General features: G+C 36.4%; 1 pseudogene; it reads left to right on the top strand.

Annotated features, from left to right (window-relative positions):
• The first annotated feature begins 6,386 nt into the window (after positions 1-6,386).
• LOC149177167 (ATP-dependent 6-phosphofructokinase 2 pseudogene) overlaps positions 6,387-19,574 on the top strand; it is a 47,014-nt pseudogene continuing 33,826 nt past the window's right edge.

The following is a 19,574-nucleotide window of genomic DNA, read 5'->3' as shown; positions in this document are numbered from 1 at the left end:
GATATGTGCATATACGGAAATTGCTCATATACGAAACATATGCGCATATCTTCCGTGTATCCCTAACTTTCCTGTATGTGCATATCTTCCGTATATGCACGTCGTTCATGTATCTGCATCGTATATGCACAAATTCCATATACATAAATTGCGCATACACGGAAATTGTGCATATACGGAAGATATGCGCATATGCACAATTGTGCATATACGGAATATATGCGCATATCTTCCGTATATGCACAATTTCCGTATATGCGCAATTTATGTATATGGAATTTGCGCATATACGATGCAGATACATGAACGACGTGCATATACGGAAGATATGCACATACAGGAAAGTTAGGGATATACGGAAGATATGCGCATATTTTTCGTATATGCGCAATTTCCGTATATGCATAATTTCCGTATATGCGCAATTTTTGTATATGGAATTTGCGCATATACGATACAGATACATGAATGAAGATATGTACAAATTCCATATACAAAAATTTCGCATATACAGAAATTGTGCATATATGGAAGATATGCGCATATACGGAAATTGCGCATATACGGAAGATATGCGCATATATTCCGTATATCCCTAACTTTCCTGTATGTGCATATCTTCCGTATATGCACATCGTTTATGTATCTGCATCGTATATCCACAAATTCCATATACAGAAATTGCACATATACGGAAATTGTGTATTTACGGAAGATATGCGCATATCTTCTGTATATGCCCAATTTCCGTATATGCGCAAGTTCTGTATATGGAATTTGCACATAAAGATATAGATACATGAACGAAGATATGTACAAATTCCATATACAGAAATTACACATGTACGGAAATTGTGCATATACAGAAGATATGAGCATATCTTCCGTATATCCCTAACTTTCCTATATGTACATATCTTCCATATATGCACGTCATTTATGTATTTGCATCGTATATGCGCAAATTCCATATACAGAAATTGCGGATATACGGAAATTGTGCATATATAGAAGATATGCGCATATCTTCCGTATATACACAATTTCCGTATATCCGCAATTTCTGTATATGGAATTTGCGCATATACGATGCAGATACATAAATGACGTGCATATATGGAAGATATGTACATATAAGAAAGTTAAGGATATACAGAATATATGCGCATATCTTCCGTATATACGCATATCTTCCGTATATGCACAATTTCCATATATGCGCAATTTCTGTATATGGAATTTGCACATATACGATGGAAATACATAAACGATGTGCATATACGGAAGATATGCATATATAGGAAAGTTAGAGACATACGGAATATCTTCCGTATATGCGCAATTTCCATATATGTGCATATCTTCCGTATATGCACAATTTCCGTATATGCGAAATTTCTGTGTATGGAATTTGCACATATACGATGTAGATACATGAACGAAGATATGTACAAATTCCATACACAGAAATTTCGCATATATCTTCCGTATACGGAAATTGTGCATATATGGAATATATGCGCATATACGGAAATTGAGCATATACGGAAGATATGTACAGATTCCAAACACAGAAATTTCGTATATATGGAAATTGTGTATATACGAAAGATATGCGCATATCTTCCGTATATCTCTAACTTTCCTATAGTGCATATTTTCCGTATATGCACGTCGTTTATGTATCTCCATCGTATATGCGCAAATTTCATATACGGAAATTGTGCATATACGGAAGATATGCGCATATACGGAAATTGCGTATATACGAAGATATGTGAAAATATTTCGTATATCCTTAACTTTCTTATATGTACATATCTTCCATATATGCATGTCGTTTATGTATCTGTATCGTTTATGCGCAAATTCCATATACGGAAATTGTGCATATATGGAAGATATGCGCATATCTTCCGTATATGCACAATTTCCGTATATCTGTAATTTTTGTATATGGAATTTGCGCATATACGACGCAGATACATAAACGACGTACATATTTGGAAGATATGTACAAATAGGAAAGTTAGGGATATACTGAAGATATGCACATATCTTCCGTATATGCAAAATTTCCATATATCCGCAATTTCTGTATATGGAATTTGCGCATATACGATGCAGATACATAAACGATGTGCATATACGGAATATATGTACATATAGGAAAGTTAGGGATATACGGAAGATATGCGCATATCTTCCGTATATGTGCAATTTCCGTATATGCGCATATCTTCCGTATATGCGCATATCTTCCGTACATGTGCAATTTCTGTATATAAAATTTATACATATCTTCATTTATGTATCTACATCGTATATGCGTAAATTCCATATACAAAACTTGCGCATATACGGAAATTGGGCATACACAGAAGATATGCGCATATCTTCCGTAAATACACAATTTCCATATATGCACAATTTCTGTATATGGAATTTGCGGATATACGATGCAGATACATAAACGATGTGCATATACGGAAGATATGCACATACAAGAAAGTTAGGGATATACGGAAGATATGCGCATATCTTCCGTATATGTGCATATCTTCCATATATGCACAATTTTCGTATATGCGAAATTTCTGTATATGGAATTTGTACATATATTCATTCATGTATCTGCATAGTATATGCGCAAATTCCATATACAAAAATCGCGCATATACGGAAATTATGCATATACGGAAAATATGTGCATATCTTCCGTATATCCCTAACTTTCCTGTATGTGCATATATTCCGTATATGCACGTCATTCATGTATTTGCATCGTACATGTGCAAATTCCATATACATAAATTGCGCATACATGAAAATTGTGCATATACGGAAGATATGCGCATATATTCCGTATATGCATAATTTCCGTATATGCGCAATTTATGTATATGGAATTTGCGCATATACGATGCAGATACATGAACGACATGCATATATGGAAGATATGCACATACCAGAAAGTTAGGGATATACGAAAGATATGCGCATATCTTTCGTATATGCGCAATTTCTGTATATGCGCATATCTTACGTATATGTATAATTTTCGTATATGCGCAATTTCTGTATATAGACTTTGTACATATTTTCGTTCATGTATCTACATCGTATATGCGTAAATTCCATATACGGAAATTTCGCATATACGGAAGATATGCACATATACGACAATTGCGCATATCTTTCGTATATTCCTAACTTTCTTATATGTGCATATATTCCGTTTATGGACGTCGTTCATGTATCTGCATCATATATGCGCAAATTCCATATACAGAAATTGTGCATATACGGAAATTGTGCATATACGGAATATATGCGCATATCTTCCGTATATGCACAATTTCCGTATATTCGCAATTTTTGTATATGGAATTTGGGCATATACGATGCAGATATATGAACGACGTGCATATACGAAAGAAATGCACATATAGGAAAATTAGGGATATACGGAAGATATGCGCATATCTTCCGTATATGCGCAAATCTTACGTATACGGGAAAGTTAGGGATATATGGAAGATATGCGCATATTTTCTGTATATGCGCAATTTCTGTATATGCGCATATCTTCCGTATATGCACAATTTTTGTATATGCGCAATTTCTGTATATGGAATTTGCGCATATACGATGCAGATACATAAATGACGTGCATCAACGAGATATAGCTAAAAGAAGAACGGTGTCATCACCTCGGAACAAATGCAGACCGGAGGGCCAAAAATGTTCGCACACGCAAATGCAAGCGTATTTACTATGGTGTGGTGGAGAGGATGTTTCCCTACCCTCCCTCGCCTTAAACTCTTTACACTTGACATCCAGTTGTCCCTGACTTGTTAGCTAGTGAATGACACATTTAGAATCCCAAAAAAAATTAATGGTTTTAATGTTTTTGAGTTTAGAGGATAGCAGGGCCCAAACTACAATCAGTTCGCATATACAGAAGATATGCGCATATATGGAAATTGTGCATATACGGAAGATATGCGCATATACGAAAATTATGCATATACGAAGATATGTGTATATCTTTCGTATATCCCTAACTTTCCTATTTGTGCATATCTTGCATATATGCATGTCGTTTATATACCTGCATCGTATATGAGCAAATTCCATATATATAAATTGCGCATGTATGAAAATTGTGTATATACAGAGGATATGCACATATCTTTCGTATATGCACAATTTTCGTATATGCGCAATTTCTGTATATGGAATTTGTACATATCTTCGTTCGTGTAATTGCACATATACAGAAATTGTGCATATACGAAAGATATGCGCTATCTACATCGTATATGCGCAAATTCCATATACATAAATTGCGCATATACAGAAATTGTGCATATATGGAAGATATGCGCATATCTTCTGTATATGCACAATTTTCATATATGCGTAATTTCTGTATATGCAATTTCTGCATATACGATGCAGATACATAAACGATGTGCATATACGGAAGATATGGGGGCTTGTTGGGAATGGTATTTTGTCTAATGGTCTTTACTGCATTAATTTACAAAACAATATCACTTATGATTCAATGCATGTTCACACTGACACTAAAAGATGTGTTATTAATGAAGATTCCTCTAAATTATGGCACCGGAGACTAGGACATATCTCCATAGAAAGAATTAAAATATTGGTAAATGAAGGGGTACTTAATACTCTGGATTTTACTGATTTTGAGACTTGTGTGGATTACATAAAGGGAAAGCAGACCAAAAAGTCAAAGAAAGGTGCCAATAGGAGTTCGGACATATTAGAGATCATACATACTGATATATGTAGTCCAGACATGGACTCACATGGTCAAAGATACTTCATCTCTTTTATAGATGATTACTCACAATATATGTATCTCTACATGCTTCATAAAAAGAACGAAGCATTAGATTCCTTTAAGATTTTTAAGGCTGAAGTAGAGAAACAATGCAGCAAGAAAATTAAGATCGTGAGATCAGATAGAGGTGGAGAATATTATGGTAGATACACAGAAGATGGACAAGCACCTGGGCCATTTGCAAAAAAATTTCAAGAGCGTGGGATTGTTGCCCAATACACCATGCCTAGGTCACCCGACCAGCATGGTGTAGCAAAAAGAAGAAATAAACATTATTGGACATGGTGTGGAGTATGCTTAGTAGCTACAATCTTCCTAAATCCTTGTGGACTGAAGCACTTAAGACGACAGTGTATATATTAAACCGAGTTCCAACCAAGGTTGTTCCTAAAACGCCATTTGAATTATGGAAAGGTTGGAAACCGAGTTTGCGACATATGCGCATTTGCGGATGCTCGTCTGAAGTGAGAATATATAATCCACAAGAGAAGAAGCTGGAGCCAAGGAACATGATCCGGCTATTTACCTGCTCGCAAATAGTAAAATATCATCTTCCTTCTTATCTCTTGCAAATAGATGTAGGGCTCTACATTTTAAGGACGTCGCTTTGAAATCTTGAGCATTCTTGTAGGGCAAAAACCTCTTCTTTGACTGATACGAGGGGTTCTCACTTATTTTCGGCTAGGGCTTTGGTTTTAGGGTTTCATCTTGATACATAAAATTCCAAGGGAGATGTGGGCTTATTATCATTTTTTTTCTTGGTCACAAGAGTTTTAAGGTTGATTTCTATTGCAAACATTTATTTGCTATAATCTTTCGTGTTTTTGTAGAGATTTAAATTCGAAATTTTAAGGGTTTTCTCATTTGGATTTTTGGCATATTGGTGACTGTAGCATTGTGCGTATTGGTGACTGTAGTATTCAAACATTGAGCACAGTGGATAGAGAAGCAGAGAAGACAAGACAGTGGACAGTGCGACAGTTGTCAAGAAGTTCAATCAACATACTTTGAAGGGTTAAGCATCAAACAGAGTAAACAACAACAATGAGTGACCAGTGCTGCTCAAAGGCGCAAACCAAAAAAGGAAGAGGATGCACGCTAAGTGTTTGATGCATCAATTATATAACAACTGAAGTTACAATCCTGTTTGTGCAGTATTTTTACAGGACTTCTGATGGACTTATACATGGACGTTAACCAGTTCCTTGAAATCTTGTCAAAGTTTCCAACTTTTCTTGAAGTAACAGTGATTAAAGGTTAAGGGGTATAGCTTGAAACTGGGGTCCATGAAAAAACCATGGAGTCGAATTTTTCATTTTGGACAACCCAAGTAAAAGAAAATTTGCAAGAACCTCCTTTGATAAGATTATCATTCCTATTTGGGCATGTAACATGTGAAAAATTGCTTTGCAACATTCAGGGTTTGGACTCACCACATGGAGGGCATCTGTCTCATGGATTCATGATAGAAAAAAAAAAAGTATTTTCTACATCAATTTACTTTAAATCAATGCCATACCGTCTGGATGAGTCCACGAGTGAGCTTGCATTGCCAGTCTAATAATAATGAGGAGGGAAACAGTTCCATGATTGAAAAATATTGAACCAGTATTTTGGGGAAGTGTTCAAACTGTTAATGGTTGTGTTTGTTTTCTTGGGTTATAGGATTCATTGACCATGAGATGCTTGAGAATACTGCCACCCTTTTTAGGCCTAAACTTATCATTGCTGGTGCTAGTGCATATCCCCGAGACATTGATTACCCTCGCATGAGGCAGGTATTGAAGCTGGGTATTTCTACAGATCTTATAATGGCAGTCCTTTCAAAAATTTCTCTTTCCAGTAACGTTTATTCTAGTAGATTTTATTAATATGTTCTTTTAGTATGTAATGTTGGATTTTTTATGCTTTTTAGTATTAAAAAGTTTTTGGTTTGGGAATATTGTCGATACAGTTGGGGCATACTTAATGATGGACATGGCTATACCTATACAATTTGTTACAACAAAAAAATGGGAGAATTCTATCTCCAATACTCATATTTGTTCATCTCCATCTAAAGATAGGTAGGATGAGTAAAAAACATTTCAAAAAATCCATGCTCTAACATAGCTACTTGGCAACTATTTTACAAACTAATTATATAACAAGATACATAGACAGATCATTCCTAATTTTTCAATAGGCCTCAAAAGAAGTACCCAAACTTAACGAGCAAGGATTGTAATCCCAATTCTTTGTTCCATTTAAATTCTTGTTCTCACATTTCTTTCCCAGATTTCCTCCCTCTCATGATTGGCATAGAGCTTAATGTTTGTTTACCTGCACTTGCATAAGTGAGAGTTCTAATGTCTACCTTTGTTACCCCTAGGCTGAGGGAACATCTTCCCTCACTATCTCTAATCATTGTTCCTCCCATGGATTATTAATTTGTTGTTTCACCATTTTTCCCTTGTATTTCTTCTCAATTTTTCCATTTTCACCTTTTTTATTTTTTGCACTTATCTTCTTCATGTCAATTTTCTAAGGACTTATTGTGGCTCATTTCCCACTCCTCACTCATATATTTATATTCCAATACATGAGAAATATATTTATATTCCATATGAGTAATATACATATTTCAGTCCTCGAGGGATTGCTTAGAAAACAAGGCTCATAGTCATTACAAGAAATACTCATTATGAGTCCAACACATTGTCACATGTAGGAATTCTCCCTACCACCTGTGCTAAGCCTAATTGACTTTCCATGAGAATATTTATATTACATATAAGGAATATACTTATAAGGAATATACTTGTTTTGGTTCTTGATGGATTGATTGGCAAGGCTTCAAGCCATTACAAGAAATACTCATTATGAACTTTGTTAGCCCTTTACAAAGCCTTTATTATTCAGTGAAATATTCACCAAGATCTTACAAGATTTTATAATCCAATGAAAGCTTCACCATGATTTTACAAGATAATATAATTTGGTGAGAGATTCGCTAAAAAAATTATATATACATATTATATTATTGATAAAATCGCCTTCTATTTTTCCTATGTATCATGGGGATTCGCACATTTATTATATATATAGATTTAGGGGGATTCTTAAAATTTTCCTTGCACCCCAGCAACCAAACAGTCGGGAAAAACATATGATGAGAAAGGTCACTATAATGGATTCAATTTTCTTGGTAACCTTAAGGGAATGGAATTGATAGAACACATAAAAAAAAACCATCCACATGAACAACAACACCCCAAGGAGACATGTCAGCCACTCGGACATCCTACCCTTGGGTCCCACTGGTGTTTTAAGCTTTTTAACTCAAATTCGCTCACATTCTATAGGCAAGACAACGACCAAAAACCCAAAGTCTCTCTCATAGGCCTACGTTTGAGAAACTGTGGACTTTTCAGAGCAGACCTGTGCTAGCGACCCCGAGTTTTGTGCCACTTTTCTAGACCAGAATCCCGAACTCTGCCCACAACTTGGTACAAACTTCATAATCCATCAAAGACATGATAGAAAAGTTGATAAATCAAAATTAACCTCAGGACTAGGATTGAGAATCCCCAATAGGGAATGACATTCTGTCAAACACTTGGCATCAATGCAACCTACAGGTCTAGGATACAAGACAAAGCATAAATGACTGAAATAACTTATGAAACATAACCAGAAGAATCACCTCCTTCTCCATTGAACTATTATATCATCAATTAGGTCTTGCATCCATCCATTTAACAATTACAAGTAAATGCATGAAATAACCTTGACATGAATCAGTCATTTAACCATGCTTATAACCAACATAAAACCATATAAATATTAGATATATGACAACCATTAAATCCACATATAAACGAGTGAAATAGTAATAGAAATTATATTTTATTAATCATAAGCAAATCTGACCAGGTTCGAGACTTCCACATACCACCCAACCATAGACATTGCTAAAAAAAATCTCTCTTTCAGCCAATCACCCATGTGCCATATTCCAAGCATGAATGTGGGATCTCATAGAACAACCAATCTAAGAAGAACCAAGGAAATCCAGAGGTTAAACCACCTCCATCCTCACCAAAACGTGATCACACCAAAACCGGGGCTCTGATCACAACCGAACCAAACTTGGAATGCCATTCAAAATCTATCACTATCCTTGAGGAATTTTCCATCTCCTTGTCTCTCAAGCTTTACCGCAATCCAACCCCATATCACCAGGCCCTAAACTGAGACCAGTCTCTCAGGATTTACCGCAATCCAAATCCGGATCACTAGGCCCTAAACCGAGACTTCTCCCTTAGGCTTTACCATGTATCCCGCCAAAATCAGTCAAGGCATTCTTAGGCCTTTGGGAATGAAACTTGAGACCACCTCCCCCCAAATTCTGAAATCCATTTGGCAAACCAAAGCTCAAAACCGAGATAAACATCCCAACATACCATGGCATCCGTAAAAAGGCAAAGGTAGGTTGAAAATCATTGTCATAACCCCAAAAACCATACCATCAACATCGAGAGAAATACACCAACATGCAAAGCCATGCCTATCCAATCCAGCTAGGAAATCACACATGCAAAAGGTCACCTGCAAGTATTCCTGCTGAAGCTACTTGATCCCGCTTTCCTTTCCTTGATCATTTCCTTCCTTCCTTTGCTTGCTTTTCCTTCCTTGATCCAAAGCTAGAGTGCTCCAAGAAAACTCTAAGTGATCAAGAGTGAGAGAGAATAATGAGAGAGCTCCAAACTTGAACTGGAAGAAGGTTACCAATTGATCCTCAGAAGCCTTTTTATTAATGAGGCCTCTATTTTCTTCATTTTCCAATATTTTCCTTCATTTTCCTCCTCACATGTAGCCTGTGACCTTTCACCTCCTTTTTCTCCTAATTTCCTTTATTTTTATAAATAAATGTGTCAAAAATGCATTTATTATTTTAATTCCTTTGCTAATTTTCCTTAGCCAAAACACACATCCAATGATGCCCACTAAGATATCTTTGCCCAACATTCAACTTGGAATACATGTCCCTTAACTGTGGTCTTATTTTTCCTTTATTAACATTTATTACATGGAATTTTCACCAGGATTGTTACAATATTCTAAGGGTATAATATTATTGATAGGTTTTATAATATTAATCTTAGGTTTTAATATAAATCCCCTGTGTTTATAATCCTTTGGGTTATATTATAAATTCCTTGGGTTTATAGTATTAATAATCACTTACGTTTATAATATTAATCCTGGGGTTTATAATATTAATGTTAGGGTTTAATCTTTATCTTAGTGTTTATAATATTTATCTTAGGGTTTATATCCATGAATTTATAATATTAATCCCTTCAGCCCGTGACAAAGATTTTCTCAATATGGAAATCAATCATGGTCAACATTGGTTAAACATGGTCGGCCAGGGTCAATTATGGTCTACCAAGGTCCAACGCCACATTGTGACAAAGATTGTCTCAATATGATATCAACCATCATTTATAACATTAATACTAAGGTTTAATATAAATCCCTTCGGTGTAGAATCATGTTCAACCATGGTCAACCATTATCCAACATCACATTGTGACAAATATTTTCTCAATATGAAAATCAACCATGGTAGGGTCATGGTCAACCATGGTCTAACGTCACTTTGTGACAAAGATTGTTTCAATATAAAAATCAATGACGGTCAACCATGTTTGTTTTAGGATTTACAATATTTATCTTAGGGTTTATATACCTTCGTCTTACAATATTAATCCCTTGGGTTTAATACTATTCCTTTGAAATTATAGTATCAAACCCTTGGGTTTATTAGTGCCTTGGGTTTATAATATCAATCCGTTGGGTTTATTAATGTGTGGGTTCATATTCCTAGAGAATAATATTAATGGGAGGGTTTATAATATTAATCCTAGGTTTAATATAAATCCATTAGGTTTATAATAGAAATTATTTGGGTTTATAATATAATAATCGCTTACATTTATAATATTAATCCCATGGGTTTATAATATTAATCTCTTGAGTTCTCTATATTAATCCCTTGTGTCTATAATATTAATCCCATTGGGATTATAAACCCAAGAGAATAATATTAAACCCTAGGAATATGAACCCTTAAATTAATAAGCCAAAGGGATTGATCTTGTAACCCAAAGGAATAATATTAAACCCTGGGAATGCTTATGCCTGGGTTTGTAATATTATTAATCTCTTAGGTTTTTTATATTAATCTCAAGGGTTTTTAATATTAATGTGTTGTGTTTATTGATTTTTTAGGTTTGTAATATTAATACTAATTCCTTTGGTTTATTATTATTCCCTTGGATTTTAAATATTTATTCCTTGGGTTTATTAATTCATTGGTTTATTGATCTTTTGGGTTTATAGTATTAATCCCATTGGTTTCTTAATCCCTTAGGTTTATGATATTAATAATCCCTTGGGTTTGATTCCTTGATTTTATGATCTTGGAGTTATTTTATATTAATCTTAGATTTGATATATTAATATATTAATTTAGCATATTGAATTTATAATATAGTATATATTAAATTGACTGCTACCACATATATCAACTACATTTATTAAATGTGGTTGTGCTAATTAAATGGGATAGTATAGCCATTAAGGAGTAGTGATGGTATTTTAATTTTTATATAATGAATTTTATCAAATTAAATTTCTTAATAAGGGTGTTAATTAATTCCGTCAGAGTTTATGAGGTAAATATTAGTGGGTTATAACATTGTGGATTTTTTAATTACAAATTTTTAAAGTACTAAATTGTAATATAATGTTTTGAATTATAAAATAAGAAGGTGGTTTGATCATATTAACAAATAATTAGTAATTAAATTTAATAGATGTTATTGTTAACTGTTACAAAATAACCTGATAAATAAATAATAATGATTAAGGATATAAATGTATATTTTAAGAATTTTTTTATACACATTTAATAATTTGACAACATTCTACACATAAATTTGGTTGGTAATGTAGAATCTATATTGTTCACTCTAATGTGGAATTTGTATGAAATTCAGTTTATATTGAGCATCATATAATTTATGGTATAGTTGAATATATAAATGAATACATAAATTCTCATAATATGTTATTATGACGTAAAACTATGCACTATACATTTTCCTCCATGATATAATTTTATTTGCAACATAGCCTCAATTTTTAAGAAATTTTTGAGATTTTTAAAATTATAGCTTTTAATTTTAATTTATATATATATGGGAAAGATATATACTCAAGAATTTTACAATTTTTTTCCCTGTAACTTCTACTCCGTCAGAGAGTAAAACAGTAAGGCTAGAATCTGGAATAGCGAGCCCGAGAGGGAGGAATTTGGGTGTTTGTTGTTACATATAGTTAAATGCCTACATTCACATCACGCATAAGAATGCGAGCTGAGTGTCGACAATAGAGTTTACTAGGTGAATGTCTCGACATTAATGGAGTTAAAATGGTCGGTCAGAATAAAAACGAAACCCGTGCAATCAGCGTGGAAACATTTGTATCGAGGAGTTACTCATCGAAGCGAGGTACATAGGAACCATTTGTTAATTGTGATATAATTAAATGTATGAGAAATCATTTTTTTAAATATTAAATATATATATATATAATTTAAATCTTCGAAGCTAATGCATGGTTTAAGTCCTAGCTTATCAGAAGCTAATAATGGGTCCCTGACGGTCCACGCATTCATGAGTCAGCAACGCGTCTTTATTTTTGAGATTTGATGGGTGTGTCGTACGAGGAACGGATCTCTGTTTTTAGATTTGGCGCGTGTCTTGTACGATGATTACAAGAAAGGTTGTTTTGTAGATGTATTTTCCTAAATGTCGCAGATAACGACTAGTAGTTTAAAATTTAACTTAAAGTTGATTTGATTAAGGAAAGCTTAATATGGATGTGATGTGCAGATTTTGCTCAACCCAACAGGTGTTACATGAATTTGGTGCATTGTATTTGCTCAGGCGCCATATCTACTATTATCCTGTCTGCAAGAATCACAATTTCCAATTCTATTTTTTCTTTGAAGATCCAACAAAACCCAAATAATATGATTATTGGCAGTGATCACATTTCTCAATATTTATAGGATAACAGACCGTTAAAAGCTGTATGCTATTCATTAACACCCATTATAACGAAACACCAATATACCTTATCTTCGATATATTTATGTTTACAAAGTAACATACTGAAACATCAATGAATTTTAACTTTTAAAAAGCTAGGCTTCGCTGCAAGGCATACAGTATAATTTATTTGGTGGGCCCTTTTGACTGTGCGTTGCCTGATTTGATACATCCAGCGAAGCTGTATAATGCAAATTTGATTCCGTGGTGGGATTTTAACAGTGCCTAATTTACATATTAATATGTCAGGAATTAGTCTAAGAAATTTGAAGGGAACAATCTCAGAGGAGAGCACTGAAATGCCAAATTCCGATTTGATTTTCACAAAATGAAAATGTATGTATACAGCTTTTTAATGGAAAACTCGGTGGCGCTTAGAAATATCTAAAGCCAACCCAAAAAAAATATCCAAAACGCACTTTTAAAACGCTACTCTCATAATAAAATGAGAGGTCCCTACGAGACTCCGGCTCTGAGAATTATGTAAAACAGAGGATTGGGCTTGAAGCTGTTAACAAATTATCAGCTCTTTTTTTCTTCTTTGGCAGGACCCACGCTTACTAACTCTGCTCTGAACCCTATTTTCCTCAGCTTTGTTGCGAGCCACACAGGATCTGCTTCTCCAACCACACTTATCTTTCCCTCTTTCATGTCCACATAAATGGAGACCACTGAAACAGAACATGGGGGTCGAAGTGGAAGAGGCGGGTGGAAACCAATATCCACCTAGATTAGTCTTCCCCCCTTAGGAAGAAATGGTCCCCATTACATTGAGTGCCTCCATGAGATGGGGAAGCTTCTATTGAACTTAGTCCATGGTGAACCACTTAACTTGGTATAGGAGTTGGCTAGCTTTGACAACTTGATACAATTGGATCTTCTATTGCCGAGTGTTCTTAATCTGCATGTCCATGATCTGATCGGTTCTAGCCTATTCCATGCAGTATGGGTTAAACTTTGTTGGTGTGAGTTGTTCTACAATGTATGATGTGTCAAGTAATGGTGGAAAGTATGGTCATAGCCAGTCCACATTGAATACTGGGTGCATACCAATGAACAATGGAATGCTGAGCTCGAATTCATTGTCCCCTGCAGTGTTGGTGATGGTGTACAACCCATATCAGAATGGGCGAAGCTTGTGGTGGGGCCTAGCAAGGCGCTCCTTCTGCAAATGTAACAAAAATTTGTTGCCCACTGGAACTTGTGTGGCACTCGATGTTGATCATGACACTGCTTGTACTTAGCATCATCCTTTTCCAATATGTCATGGACCTGCTAGTGGATGTGTTGAGTCCGCTCAATGATGTTGTTAGCCCAATTAGCTTTAGACAGGACATGAGTCGAATCTGCTTGAGTAGTTGCAAATGGTATGGCCACATCAATGGGACATAATGATTGCAATCCCAACCCCACCTGAAAGGGGTTATGGCCAGTTGTGCTATGGAGAGCTCTGTTGCAGCTTTGTTGGAAATAGGGTAGGATTTCATCCCATTTGTGTGGATGCTTTGAGTTGTACATGCACAAAATGTGCACGATCATCCGGTTGATAACCTTTATTTGACCATCAGCTTGGGGGTGGAAGGTCGTGGATTTAGAGAGCTTGGTATCCAACATCGACCAAAGGCTTGACCAAAATGTACTCATGAACCTATTATCCAGAACTAAGATAATGGACTGTGGGATCCCAAAATGTGCCCACACTCATTCAAAGAAGAGATTGGCAGTGGATTCTGTTGTGATACTCTTCTTGCAAGCTATCATAATGGTCATCTTAGAGAAACTGTTGATGACCACAAACAAACAGTCATTTCCATGCTTAGTAGAAGGAAGGTGCAACATGTAATCCATGGAGAAGGATTCCCATGGTCGACTAGGAGTAGGAAGATGAGTATATAGGCCTTGCTTCTTGATTGTTGGTTTGGTAATGAGGCAGGAAGTGCAAGATCTGATTTAAATCCTAACATCTTGTCGCTAGTTCAACCAATAAAAATACTTCTACAATGCTGCCACTATTTTCTCTATGTTGAAATATCCAACAACCCAATTTTAGTGCAGCTGCCAAATCATCTTGGCACGTTCTCTTGTAGGAACACAGAGGTGTCCCAGGTGGCATAAGGGTGTGCCCTGAAGGTGAAAATATAGAACATGATTGCCTTCCAGGAGAATCTGGTATGTTTTGTCGAATTTTAGATTGCTCTTGTAAAGATGCGACCACCTTGAAGTCTTGTGCCCACAAGAGTCGAGCACAGTAGTTAGCACCATAACTAGTGGTCGGCTAAGAGAGTCTGCAATATTATTGGTGTTTACCTTCTTGTACGTGATGTTCAAAAGGAAATGTTGCAGATATTTGGACCATTTCTAATGGCGATCGTTCTGCAACTTCCCTTGTGTCTATATGAACTGCAGGGGTCAGTGGTTTGTGTGGATGATAGTTTCCTTCCCTATAATTTAATGCTTTCATTTTCGGTAGGCCTATAAAATAGAATTCATATCTATGTCATAAGTGGGATACTTTCGGACTATATATGAAAGTGTCTCACTGTGATATGCCACTGGATGCCCCTTTTGGGTAAGAACTGCACCAATAGCATAGTTAGAGGAATTTATCTGAATTTACAATGGTTTTTGTAGGTCTGATAATGTGCAAATTGGTGCAAAGCAAAGGAAATGCCTCAACTCAATAAATGCCTTATGTTTGGATTCATACCAAAAGAACTTCACTTTCGCTCCACCCTTGGTGACTTGACTCAAAGGCCAAGTGATATGAGAGAATCCCAACATGAACCTACGATAGAAATTGGTAAGACCTAGAAAGCTATAGAGCTCCGTTAGAGTGGTTAGGGCTAGCTAATCTCAAATAACTCTTATCTTCGTTGGGTCCACATGCACACCCCACTCATTGATGATGTGCCCTAGATATTGAATTTGGGTCATACCAAAAGTGCATTTCTCCAAATTAGCACATAATTTATGTTGTCGCAAGGTTTGGAGGACTTGGCAGATATGGTGTATGTGATCTTCCCAACTCTGACTAAATATTAGGATTTCGTCCAAGTAGTCTACCAAGAATGAGTTGGTAAAGGGCCACAAGATTTTTTCCATCAGACGCATAAAGGTTGCGGGGGCATTCGTCAACCCAAAAGGCATGACCAACCATTCAAAAAATCCCTCCTTGGATTTGAAGGCAATCTTCCACACATTGTAGGGTTCAATTGGTACCTGGTGATAAACAAACGTCAAGACGATCTTGCTGAAATATTTGGCCCCCTTGAGCTGGTCTAGAAGGTCATCGATCTGTGGGATTGGATACCTATTCCAGACAGTGATCTTATTCAACACCCGATAGTCAATACATAGTCTAGAGGTGTCATATTTCTTCTGTACCATCATGATGGGCCTCCCACAGGGTGATGAACTTGGATTGATGTGCCCTTTCTTCAATAACTCTCGACTCTACCTCTTAATTTCATCGTTCTCTAGAATAGAGCATTGGTAGATCGGTCTGTTGGGTAGAAACACGCCCGAGGTTAGATCGATGGAGTGCTTGACGTGACAGTGTAGGGGTACCCTTGTGGATGAGGTGAAAATGTCCCTATACTCTTCCACAACCTTGTCCATTTGTTGCTTCAGTGTGTAGGATCCTTGTCCGGAGGCTATGGATTTGGCCACAGTCTTATTCTTGCTCTGATGGAGAATCATAAGGAAGACAAATTTCCCGATCTAGGAAATGATCTTACTACATTTCTTCACAAATTTCAAATAGATGGTAGTAGGTAGTGCTAGTATCTAGTATATAAATTATTACCCAAATAAATAATGACATTGCGAGACCTAGGCTCACACACAATACAATGTTTCAATGAGTATGGTTGGCCTAATAGTACACCACAAACTTCAAGAGGAGCAACATCACATAGTACCTCATATGTGAAGGGCTTGATGTTGTAGGGAAGACGAAACTATTGGCTGACATGGAGAACTCGCCCTTTGTGAAGCCAACCAATGGTGTACAATTGTGGTTGTGGTGTGGTGGATAGGCCTAAACAATTCATGACCTCTGCTGAAATGGAGTTCTTTTGGCTTTCACTATCAACAATACACTTCAGTGGAGATCCCTTCATCTACATCTGTGAGTGGAAGATTCGCTCCCCCTCCTCTAGATCTTCGGGCTTAATCTTCTGGATCTTGGTGGTGGTAACGGTGGCACTAGGTTCCACATTAATAATTTCCTTCCCTTTGTCATTCCCCTTATAGGTTCTTGACTCAGAGTCAGAACATGCATCTGATTTGGAAGCCTTCGGCTTGCCCGCCAGTGATTTCTTGGCTAACACTCACTTGTGTTTTGAGTGGGGCTCTTATGGAACTCACACCATTTTCTTGTGTCCTTCTTTGTCTTCATAGTGTTGTTCTTTTCTTGCAGCTTAGACAGGTTGTCCTAGGTCATAATGCCTTGCCTTTTTCCTCTGTTCTGCAGTTTGGGGGTGCATTTCCCCTGCTTCGAATTCATAGATCCAAAGTTTTGCTTCTTCTGTTTAAATTTCTGCTCGACCTTGACAATGTATCGATAGGCAATTCCAAGTGAGAAGATGTCCAAGAAATCCATCACATCCTAGATTTACTTTTGTAGACAACAAAGATACTTGAGTACCAAATGTTGCTTAGAATCCTTGATACCCAGATTCGTGCGAAGGGTATGAAAAATCTTTGTGAACTCTAACATATCTTAGTCCCTTCCATGTCGCAGTGTAGTCCACTTTGTGTATTTATCTTCATAGCTCCCAATAGGGAAATATTGTTCCTTGATGGCATCACATCCTAGATTTACTTTTGTAGACAACAAAGATACTTGAGTACCAAATGTTGCTTAGAATCCTTGATACCCAGATTCGTGCGAAGGGTATGAAAAATCTTTGTGAACTCTAACATATCTTAGTCCCTTCCATGTCGCAGTGTAGTCCACTTTGTGTATTTATCTTCATAGCTCCCAATAGGGAAATATTGTTCCTTGATGGCATCTCAGAAATAATTCCAAGTGGGTGCAGCTAAAAAAATGATGATTCCCTCTCATCCTTTTCTTCATAATAGGTTTACCACCAGTTCTTGACATGGGGGGCGAATTTGAGGAGTCCAAAAGTAAGCTTTTCCCAATTAGAAAAGTCATGAATTGAAAAATATCCTTCCAATAGATTTAACCATCTATCTATGGCATTTGCATCTATCTGGCCTTCAAATATGGGAATGTTAAATTTAACTTGTACCTTAAAAGGAGTAGTGCCTCTAGAGTGGCCGCTAGATGAAGATGTGTTGCTTGTGGGTACCTGGTGAAAGATTTGGGAAAGTTATCCATCACCGCATTCCTTTATGATCGCTCGAGGGCTTCCACGAGCAATATTTTGAAAGGATCTCCTACTTCCTCGTCTTTCGTTTCTTCCACCATGGGAGGTCATCGGGGTTTGCAAGGTTGGTCTTGCAAAGGGTCAACTAGTTCGAGCCCTAACTCCTTATACCCTGACCTCGTTGGGGACATGAAAAGAAAAATAGAGAAAGGGAAAACCGCTCTGATACCACTGATCCAGACTTATGAAGGAATGCAACATAATACAAATATAAACATAAACACAGAGATGCAATAGAAATAAAACTTCATTTCATTAATATCAAAGAACTGAAAGATACTTACATAGAGAATAGAAATAAACTAGCTCGGTTGATGGTAGCTTATCTCTAAGAGGAGATGTGGTGGCTACATGCCTCTGAACAGTGTTACAATTAGGATCGATGGAATTTTTATCATTGAGAAGCAATGGGAAACTATAAACATCCAAAAACCTAACCCTAGGAGACGAGGCACCAAAAGTTTATGGGCTCTATTGGGGTAAGTTAGAATGTCAAATTCCTTGGGTTGTAACTTTGGCATATGATCTCCGTTTGGCTATAATAATACCTCGTTTTGAATATCTCAAAGATGAGGCCAAAATTAATCCAATGAACTTGGTTGGAACTTTTTTTGTCTCTCCATTTTCCCTAAAAACATCTTTTAGTCCCTTAAAACGACTCCAGAAGTTTAGGACCTGAAATACTGCCAAAAATAGTAATTTGTGTTACAATTAAGGAAAATGAAAAGAAACAATGATGGGGGTCCAAGAGGAATAGGTCGGTGACCACCAATATCCACCTGAATTAGTCCTCCCCCCTTAGGAAGCAATGGCCCCCATTGCGTTGAGTGCCTCCATGGGATGGGGAATTTTTTGGTGAACTTGGTTTGTGGTGAGCCACTTGCTTTGGTGCAGGAGTTGGCCAGCTTTAACAACCCGATGCAATTGGATCTTCTATTGGTGAGTTTTCTTGATCTATGTTTCCATGATTCGATCAATTGTGGTTTATTCTGTGCAGTTAAGGTTTAGCTCTATTGGTGTGAGATGTTCTGCAATGTATGATGTGTCTAGTAATGGTGGAAAGTATGGTTGCAGTGGGTCCACATTGAATACTAGGTGTAGACAAAGGAATGGTGAAATATTGAGCTCAAAATCATT

Source organism: Pinus tabuliformis, chromosome 4_1 (assembly GCF_031772625.1).
Source record: "Pinus tabuliformis cultivar Carrire ecotype Pingquan chromosome 4_1, CPIR1, whole genome shotgun sequence".
NCBI lineage: Eukaryota > Viridiplantae > Streptophyta > Pinopsida > Pinales > Pinaceae > Pinus > Pinus tabuliformis.
This window is presented reverse-complemented; position numbering and strand designations above follow the sequence as displayed.